Source organism: Siphateles boraxobius, unplaced genomic scaffold, assembly GCF_051911475.1.
Source record: "Siphateles boraxobius isolate OS27281-9 unplaced genomic scaffold, OSU_SipBor_1 130, whole genome shotgun sequence".
Classification (NCBI taxonomy): domain Eukaryota; kingdom Metazoa; phylum Chordata; class Actinopteri; order Cypriniformes; family Leuciscidae; genus Siphateles; species Siphateles boraxobius.
In genome coordinates, this window is record NW_027508734.1 from 48,369,489 (window position 1) to 48,380,065 (window position 10,577).

Here is a 10,577-nt window from a genome sequence, read left to right on the forward strand (position 1 = left end):
TGCTCCCCAGTGTACCTTGGTATTCCTGTGCTAAATAGGAGTCCTTCGTCCGTGCCAGTCTCACGACAGGGATCTCAGATTTACGCAGGGTACTGGAAGACAGCTGAGAAGGTGGCGTGATTAGACTGGTAACCCCATTCGTCGTCATCCGACGTAACTCGGAGTGACAATGAAAGGGAACGTCTCGGTTACGTATGTAACCCTCGTTCCCTGAGTAGGGAACGGAGACGTTATGTCTGCCTGCCACTTTCCGCTGTACCGCGGGGATCGCCTGAGCTCAGTCTTGGCTCCTCAGCGAAGAAACATATCTGCCTGTTGCCGGCGTCCTCCTTTTATACCCACGAGGTGGGGCGGAGTTACGTCATGCAAATTCCGCAGACCCATGGCATTTCTTTGCCATTGGCTCGTTTTGTAATACTCGAAGTTGATAGGCTTTCTAAGCGAAACCCCATTCGTCGTCATCCGACGTAACGTCTCCGTTCCCTACTCAGGGAACGAGGGTTACATACGTAACCGAGACGTTCTGTTGCTCTTACATGAAAATAAATATAATGAACAAGACAACCAAACTACTTGTTATTTAATTCCATTCCAAATATGTTTATCAATAATTTTTCCTTTAATACAGACATGTTTTTTTTCCTGTGTGTTTTTATAAAAAATTTCATTGCATGACCCATAGAGATCGCATTGTCAGAGAGTTTGGGAATATTCACATAAAACAGGATATCAGAGTTTTAAAATCAAACATTTTAAAAGAGAACAATACATCACAGTTGTTTAAACCAATGAGCAAAAATAAAAAATAAAAAAACAACCAAAAAAAAAAACACACACATATACAGTGGCCTCCACAAATATTAGCACCCTTGGTAAATATGAGTAAAACTCATTATTGTTACGATGTGGCAGGAATGAAGCAGAGAGTGAATCCAATCGCAAGCACTTTAATAATCCAACAAGCAGGTGATCCAAGGAAAACTCAGAATACGGTACTCAGTACACAGAACAAGGAAACTAGGAACACACAAGAGCAAACATTACAACATTAAGAACTCACAAGGACTGAACTAAAACACAGGGTTTAAATACAGGGGAACGGATGAGTGAAACAAGACACAGCTGGGTAAATTAACTAAATTAACGACCCCTCGGGCGGCCAGGGCGGCGACGACCCCTCGGGCGGCCAGGGCGGCGACGACCCCTCGGGCGGCCAGGGCGGTGACTCAGACGCAGGAACAGCAGACACTGGCTCAGGAACAGCAGACACCGGCTCAGGAACAGGAACAGACAACACACACACTGGCTCGGGCTCAGAAACAGACAACACACACACTGGCTCTGGCTCGGGCTCAGAAACAGACAACACACAATCTGGCTCGGGCTCAGAAACAGACAACACACACACTGGCTCGGGCTCAGAAACAGACAACACACACACTGGCTCGGGCTCAGAAACAGACAACACACACAATGGGGTCAGGAACAGGAACAGACAACACACACACTGGCTCAGGAACAGGAACAGACAACACACACACTGGCTCAGGAACAGGAACAGACAACACACACACTGGCTCGGGCTCAGAAACAGACAACACACACACTGGCTCGGGCTCAGAAACGGACAACACACACACTGGCTCGGGCTCAGGAATGGACAACACACACACTGGCTCGGGCTCAGGAACGGACAACACACACAGTCTCTGGATCAGCAGAAGTGATGTGAACAGTCTCTGGTTCGGCCATCTTGTCCGTAGACACTGACTCGGAGGCGGCCATCTTGTCCGTAGACACTGGCTCGGAGGAAGTGACGTGAACAGTCTCTGGATCGGCAGACGTGACCTGAACAGTCTCTGGATCGGCAGACGTGACCTGAACAGTCTCTGGATCGGCAGACGTGACCTGAACAGTCTCTGGATCGGCAGACGTGACCTGAACAGTCTCTGGATCGGCAGACGTGACCTGAACAGTCTCTGGATCGGCAGACGTGACCTGAACAGTCTCTGGATTGGCAGACGTGACCTGAACAGTCTCTGGATCGGCAGATGTGACTTGAACAGACTCTGGACTGGACGGGACCAGCGGCGAGGACTTTGGGCTGTAACGAAGTACAGGGAGGACTTCCAGGCATTGCGGGACGCGGGAAGTCCTCTTCCTCCTCCGTCTCCGAGAGCGAGACAGCTGGGCTGGACGGAACCAGCGGTGAGGGCGCTGTGCTGGACGGGACCAGCGGTGAGGGCGCTGTGCTGGACGGGACCAGCGGTGAGGGCTCTGTGCTGGACGGGACCAGCGGTGAGGGCTCTGTGCTGGACGGGACCAGCCGAGAGGGCTCTGTGCTGGACGGGACCAGCGGCGAAGGCTCTGTGCTGGACGGGACCAGCGGTGAAGGCTCTGTGCTGGACAGGACCAGCGGCGAAGGCTCTGTGCTGGACGGGACCAGCGGTGAAGGCTCTGTGCTGGACGGGACCAGCGGTGAAGGCTCTGTGCTGGACGGGACCAGCAGTGAGGGCGCTGTGTTGGACGGGACCAGCGGTGAGGGCGCTGTGCTGGACGGGACCAGCGGTGAGGGCTCTGTGCTGGACGGGACCAGCGGTGAGGGCTCTGTGCTGGACGGGACCAGCAGTGAGGGCTCTGTGCTGGACGGGACCAGCCGTGAGGGCTCTGTGCTGGACGGGACCAGCCGTGAGGGCTCTGTGCTGGACGGGACCAGCGGTGAAGGCTCTGTGCTGGACGGGACCAGCGGTGAAGGCTCTGTGCTGGACGGGACCAGCGGTGAAGGCTCTGTGCTGGACGGGACCAGCGGTGAAGGCTCTGTGCTGGACGGGACCAGCGGTGAAGGCTCTGTGCTGGACGGGACCAGCGGTGAAGGCTCTGTGCTGGACGGGACCAGCGGTGAAGGCTCTGTGCTGGACGGGACCAGCGGTGAGGGCGCTGTGCTGGACGGTCTCTGGCTGGACGGTCTCTGGCTGGACAGTCTCTGGCTGGACAGTCTCTGGCTGGACGGTCTCTGGCTGGACGGTCTCTGGCTGGACGGTCTCTGGCTGGACGGTCTCTGGCTGGACGGTCTCTGGCTCTTCGTTGCTGACGTGAAGCTCAGGCTTGGTGGGTACTGTGTGGTTGCAGGGCTCCGTGTCTGCCAAACCCACAGTAATGGTTGAGCCACACAGTAACAAGGCCAAATCGATATAAAACTCTAAAGTCCATTGAGGATCGTGCAGTGGCATGACTGACCCGAATGGCTCAGATAGTCCACTTCTAAAGAATATCATAAGGCACAAAGAGTCCATTGAAGTTTCATTTGCCAGTTCAACAAAGTCTCTTATATACTCCTCTATTGGCCGGTCTCCCTGACGAAGACACATAATCAGTGCTGCTGGATTCATCGGTTTGGTGAGTTCTTCTGTTACGATGTGGCAGGAATGAAGCAGAGAGTTAGTGATGTTACATTTGAACCGAGGCATCGGAGCTTGTGTCGAGAAAAAATGGGCGTGCCAGATGAAGCTGCGATTCGAGGCTTGTGTTGTTAACGTGGAAATCACGTGACTAATGACAAACGAGGCCTCGGTTTGTGTGGAAACGTCATCGGTTCGGTTTGAGTGTCGAAACTCGCGCCACCTTGTGGGTGTTGTCAGGAGTAGCAGACGCAGTTGTAGTAGTCAGTGTCAGAGTCAGAGAGTTAGAGAATTCTCATTGTCATTGTCGTTATTGTGTCTTATGTGTTGTTAGGGCTGTATATTATTACATTATATCAAGCTAGAATACTTATAGTATATTGTTATTATTAATTATAGTAGCTATATTATAATCTTGTTATATTAATTAGATAAGATTATTTGGATTGCTTTGGATTTTCCGATCTGGACTGGACTGCTTATTGTTTTGGATCGCCCTTTTGGATTTGTTTGCTTTTTGCGAATCTTCCTTTTTCCTGGTAATGGAGCCGCAAGAAAGAGGAGATCCTCCCCTGTCTTGCCTCAACACAAGCATCAGTATCTTCATTTATACCAGCTGGCACTGGCATTTTTATGTTCCCCTGCATCCTCTGTTCCTTGTGAAAGGATATTTTCCAAGACTGGAGAGGTTTTGTCCAAGAAGAGGAATCGTCTAAACCCCAACACACTTGAAAATTGTTTTGTTTCTCAATAAAAATCTATTGTAATCCTTCCTTCACCCACCCCAAACTCTAGTGTTGCAGTTTGCTCCTCTATATCCCAGTCCCATAAGCACAACACTGCACTTAAACTAGAAACAGTTCACTGCACAAAACACCCCAAAAACAATCTTAACTTTTTCCACCCCAGACTATTCTGTTGCAGTTTACTTTATTACACTCACTCCACCATAAGCACTGCACTCAACACAGTGTCACTTTTGTTGTTCATACTGTCACTATCCAAACAATTTCTGAATAATTAATTAACTATGTAAGTGACAGTTGTCTCTGCACAAGTAAATTCAGACAGAGAAAGATACATATTTTATTTTATACCCAGGCAATGGACAAATGTCTGCTCAGGACTTTTATTATTGCAAATGAAAGGTTACAGACTTTAATAGTGAGAAGAAAATAAATAAGTAAATAAAACAACGTGTGTGTGTTTGGGTGGGTGGGGGGGTTTAAGTCTGCTCAGGTCATTGGTTCAGAATTAATTAATTTGTCTGCTACTTCTTTGCACAGTAGCTAGGTGTCACTAGTGAGCAATGCTGAATTAAGCTTCGAGTAATGAACCTTTGGGGAAAGCAATGGGCTGCGAGGTCTCAGTGGTTCAGGAAGCCTCATTTTGCCATCACTACAGAGAGTGAATCCAATCGCAAGCACTTTAATAATCCAACAAGCAGGTGATCCAAGGAAAACTCAGAATACGGTACTCAGTACACAGAACAAGGAAACTAGGAACACACAAGAGCAAACATTACAACATTAAGAACTCACAAGGACTGAACTAAAACACAGGGTTTAAATACAGGGGAACGGATGAGTGAAACAAGACACAGCTGGGTAAATTAACTAACACAGGTGGTAAACATGAACACAAACGAGGAGCGGGAAAACTAGACGGGACTAAACCAAATACACAATAATGGGGGGAACACAAGACAGACAGGAACAAGACATGAACCCACACCGTGACAATTATAAAATATTCACACAAATCAAACCTTTAATTAAAGAAAAAAAATCTTCTTTTATTGCAACCTTTCCAAACAAGTAGTGATCAGTGACCATAGACCCAACTAGCATCTACAATTCTCCAACTTTGATCCTTTCAGTTTGTTTGGCAACTCAAACCCTCCCCCATTAGTGTGTGCGGGGCCAATATAGACCTCTTATAGTCCTCAATATGATCTACTTCCAGGTAGATTGTTACCATCTCTAATTGATTAAAACTTTATAATTATTGCCCAGATAGTGGAAATTTATGGAGCTAGAAATGTGTCTTTATTACATGCGAGAAAGTAAATGATCTGAGAAAGAAAAAAAGTTTGAGAGAAAAAGTTATCACACTGAAAAAGCATTTCATGAGAGAAAAAAGAATATTTGAGTGAACAAGTTTACCTACCAATAGCTAAAAAATAATATTTGAGACTTAAAAAAAAGTTTTGAGAGAAAGTATTTTATCATAGAACATAAACAAATAACAAATTGTTTAGCAAGATAAGACCCTTGTGCACCGTCTGGTGTTGTTTAAAGCCATTTGAAGCTGCACTGAAACTGTCATTTGGACCTTGGACCGTTTGTTACCCCATGAAGTCCACTATAAGGAGAAAAATCCACTATATGAAGTCCACTATAAGGAGAAAAATCATAGGCAGGTAAAATGGAAATTGAGACAGCTTTGGTGGCAAGTTCCACGTATGGTGTTGAAGGGTGGAGTGCTGTGTCTTTCGGCCTATTGTTCTCCTGGTAAACCTCAAACTTATCAGGTGGTCATTCCTGATGTTTTTTATTAAGGACACTTTATATTATTTGCATGGTGACCCCTGTGCTGGACATTACAGTGCTGAACGCACACTTAAAAGAGCTCAGAGTTTGTGTTTTTGGCCAGAAATGAGAAGCGTCATTGAACAGCATTGTGAAACGTGTGAAACTTGTGAGTCTCAGAAAAAGCCTGTTCCTAAGCGAAGGGCACCACTACAGTCTATTAGGGCTGTGAGACCTTTTCAGTTTGTACTGATATCACAGAACTCCCTGTCATGTCCAGTGGTAATAGGTATGTGTTAGTAGTGCAAGATCATTTAACTAAATATGTCAATGCATTTCCTATGGTGGATCTAAAGAGCCGATACAGTGGCACGGTTGTGTGAACAGTACATACCTGAACACTGTGTTCCGGAGGAATTAGTCTCTGATCAGGGATGTCAGTTTGAGTCAGAGATTTTGCAGGATATCTGTAAGAGATTAAAACATACAAAAGAAGAGAACTACGCCTTACCAATCTCATGGTAACGGCATGGTAGCACGGTTCAATAGAACTTTGAAGGATCAGTTAGCTAAGGTTCTCTGTCATTGTGATGGCGAGTGAGACCAGTACGGTTCTAGTAGCAGCCATATCACCCTCTAGCCCAAGACTGGTTGCCCACTGAAGCTAAGCAGGTAAGTTGCCCACTGAAGCTTGAGCCTGGTAAGTACCTGGATGGGAGACTCCTGAGAAATTCAGGTTGCTGCTGGAAGAGGTGTTAGTGAGGCCAGCAGGGGACTATAACTGGGTTGCCTTAGGTGGGGATCGAACCCGGGTCTGCTGTGCTCAAGTGCAAGGTGTCTTCCACTGAGCTATCTCCCCAACAGTTGAACCCAAAAGCAGAAGAGAAATGATCCAGAAAGTCTGTGTTCCTTTCCAAAAATATAATCTTTACTTGAAGAAAAAATACAAAGTACAAATAAACAAGGAAAGCAGAGCTTCCATTAAACAGATAAACAAAATAGACACGAGGGTCAAAAAGGCTTAATAAAGAACAAACTTAACTTGAGAACTGATCACAAAGCACTGAGACACAGAGTACATAGTCTCAAGACTGAACACAAAGGCAGGGAACAAACAGACTTATAAAGGGCTAGACACAGGTGATGAGAATGAGGGTTAACGAGCAGAGTGCTGAACAAGGTTAGGGACGTTGGCACCATCTGCAGGAGTGGAGAGAACAGGACCCAGAGTATAAGTGCCATCTGTAGGCCTGGAGTGAGCATGGCATAGAAGACTCAAGGAGAGCACCCCCTGCTGGTCAGGAAGGGAACAGCAACCCAAAGATGAGATCTTTACAGGGACGCTCACCCTGTGGTCTGTGTGGGTCCTAACGCCCCAGTAAAGGGACGGGGACACTGTAAAGTGACGGGTACGTCGGATGAGACGTTAAACCGAGGTCCTGACTCTCTGTGGTCACAAAAAAAATCCCAGGATGTCTTTCGAAAGAGTAGGGGTGTAATCCCGTCATCCTGGCCCAATTTGCCCAGTGGCCTCTGTCCATCATGGCCTCTTAATCATCCGCATATATATACTAATTGGCTTTATCACTCTGTCTTTTTTCCACCAGTAAGCTGGTGTGTGGTGGGCGTTCTGGCGCTATATGGCTGCTGTCGCATCATCCAGGTGGATGCTGCACATTGGTGGTGGTTGACGAGATTCCCCCTTCAATGTAAAGCGCTTTGAGTGCAGAGAAAAGCGCTATATAAATGTAATGAATTATTATTATAATTATTATCTGCAGTTGTACTGTCATTTACTGCTACACCTCATTCTAGCACTGGGTACTCACCGTTCTTCTTGGCTCATGTTAGTGAACCTCGTTTACCAGCACATGTACGGCTTGATTCTCCTTCAGGTGGAGCCATGGACACTCCGCAGACGTATGGTTCAGCTCTTGTCAGTCGTATGGAAACAGTGTTTCAAGAAGTACCTAACACTAGTGATGATCAGAGACTCAAGCGTGAGTACTACTTCAATAGGTATGAGAAATTCAGACCTTTTAAAGTTGGTGACGTGGTGTGGATGAATGATCCAACTACACAAAGAAAGAAACTTGAACCAAAATGGATAGGACCATCTCGGGTGGTTACGGTGGACATGGCTGGTATTATTTACACCGTGTTGGACATGAGAAATGTAAATGCAGAACCTAAGGTTGCTCACTATGAACGCTTAAAGCTTTACAGGTCTAGGTGGAAGAAACCAGCCCTCAACTCATGTGCTGGTCAAGATGTGGACAAAAGGGTTCAGGGGTTGAGACCGCTATACACAGCTTTGTCTGGTTCTCTCCCTTTGTCATCAGGAGGGCCGCTGGTTGGTGAAAATGGGGCTTCTGTAATCTCCTCTGTTCCTCATGCACGTAGGCCTTCAGGTCGCATGGTGCGAGTTCCTCATTCTGTACTGCAGCCACTTCAATTGGTTGAGCATGCCTCCCCAGTAGTTGAGGAGCAGGCATCTGAAGGTGTGGTCACTCGTTCAGGATGTGTTATTAAAAGGCCTAGGAAGTTTTCTTGTTAAAAAATAGTGACATTTGTTCTTTGTATATTTGAAATGAGGACATTTATTTTTCTAAGGGGGGAAAAATTTGAGATTTTAATTTGTGATTATTTTGTTTGTAATTTGGGTAATTTGATTTGCTAAATGGGTAATTTGATTTGCTTATGCTTATTTACATAGGGGAATGACATGCACCGTTATTGTTATGTGTAAAGAAAGGGACATGTGCAGAAAAAGTGTGTGCGCAGGTGAAGCTAGAATGAAGGCAGTGTGTGTCTCATGAGATGAGCTCTGATAAATAAAAGAAGTCAGTAAAGTCCCATATTTCCGTGTATGCCTGCATCAATACTTTGAAACCATTTACAAGAGACTGGAACTTCCTCTTATGTTTCACAGCCCCTCTTACAATAGTGTTCTATGCTCGTCTGTGCAGCCAACGACAGAACAGTTTGCATGCTTTGCTCGAACCTTTGCCTGCATTGCATTAGAACTGGTTACATGGTCGTCGCTTGCGTAAACCAAATGGTGCCGTGGATGGAAACATTATAATATTACCGAATATGAATATGGAATGGAATAACAATTAAATAACAATGGAATAACACATAATAGGTATCAATTTAAAATTAATAAAAAAATAATAATCATATTTTTTTTTTAAATTACCTCCTTGATCAACACATTTGAAAGCGTAGAGTCTTCACAATTTGAAAACTTCACAATTGATTAACTCCTAAGTAGTGCTGAGTTATTTGCTGATAAAAAACAAACATGTTCATAATGTACTATGTACTTGTCAAATGTTAAATGACCAATATGTCAAAAACATCATACAGCTCAGATAGTCATGTGTCGTATGTCATTTGAAAGGTGTCACAATGTAAAATACAACAAGCATAATTGTTTTGGGCTAAACACAAGTGAGTTTTTGTACATGAAGCCCCCCCCCCCCCCCCCCCCCCCAATGTAAATAACAACATGCTCCAAACATGCTCCGATCGTGGAAAATGGCACCACTACCCCCTAATCTACTTCTCTCTCAAACATACCTTGTAATTACTTGCATTTTACTTACTAATGCTATAGATAATAATATAGATATAAAGAGGACAATTTTATTATTTAAAGGAAGCTATTTTTCTTCAATAAATCATTATTTAAAGCAATATCATTTTGGCTGACTACTGGTTTGCTTACCAAAGATATGCAGTATAAAGAGGCAACTGTACACAACGTTGTATAAAGCGTCTTCAGTAATTTTGTCTGGCCCAACCATACGTCAGTGGGCGGGGTTAGTGTAAAAAGCCTCTGCCAAAACGTAGGCTATTTGTAGTTAGTGCAAATAGTCACTCCATATAAATAAAGGTGACGGCTTTCACAGAACCAATTTTTGTTGTTGCATGCTGTTGTTGTTGAACCACAGCTGATTCATCCATGCTTTTGCAAGCTGTCTGATGCGACAACTGTTAATCGCTGCCTGTGTTGCATAGCATTGTTCAGGGCAGAGAAATAAAGGAAGGGGTGTGTTTTTTGGGTATTGATTTCAAATATCAACAGTGTTTCTCAGAAATCACTTACTACATCTTTAAAAGCATTAATTGGATAAAGCCTTAATTATGTGCAATTGTACATGCAGTGCATTGTATGATTTGAATTTCTATACTATTAACATGTAAATAATGTTTTCTTACCTGCTCTAGGTCCAGCGGGCAAAAGGGGAAGAAGAGGACGCAATGGAGAACCCGGTGAGTTTTTTGTTTTGTTTTTGTTTTTTAACTCTGTAAGGTATTACACTGGTTGTCTCACTGAAAATGATGTGTGGGCCTTAGTCTCTGGCCAGTGTAAATTGAAATAGGGCAATCCTTCTATAATACAGGAACAATAGCCTAATTTTTGCAGAAACAAGAAGTTGTATAAAACGTGAGGATCTGAAAAGTGAGGACTAGTGATCCTAATGCTAGTAAAGTGATTTTTCTTTGGGAGGTTGCATTGTTGTATTTGGTACATTTCACTGTGGATTATTTGGTAAATCAGTAAATTTCGATGCAAGCTTTGCAAACAGACTTTTAAAATATGGATCTGCCAGCAATGCCACAAACATGTAAGTAATGT

The 10,577-nt window shown here is 44.7% G+C and overlaps 1 long non-coding RNA gene across 1 annotated transcript in view; it reads left to right on the forward strand.

Annotated features, from left to right (window-relative positions):
• Positions 1–10,374, forward strand: part of LOC143737796 (uncharacterized) — a 263,649-nt gene extending 253,275 nt beyond the window's left edge. Inside the window, exon 3 of the long non-coding RNA XR_013203723.1 lies at positions 10,166–10,374. This is a non-coding gene — a long non-coding RNA (uncharacterized LOC143737796). The remainder of the gene's footprint in view (positions 1–10,165) is intronic.
• The last annotated feature ends 203 nt before the right edge of the window (positions 10,375–10,577 follow it).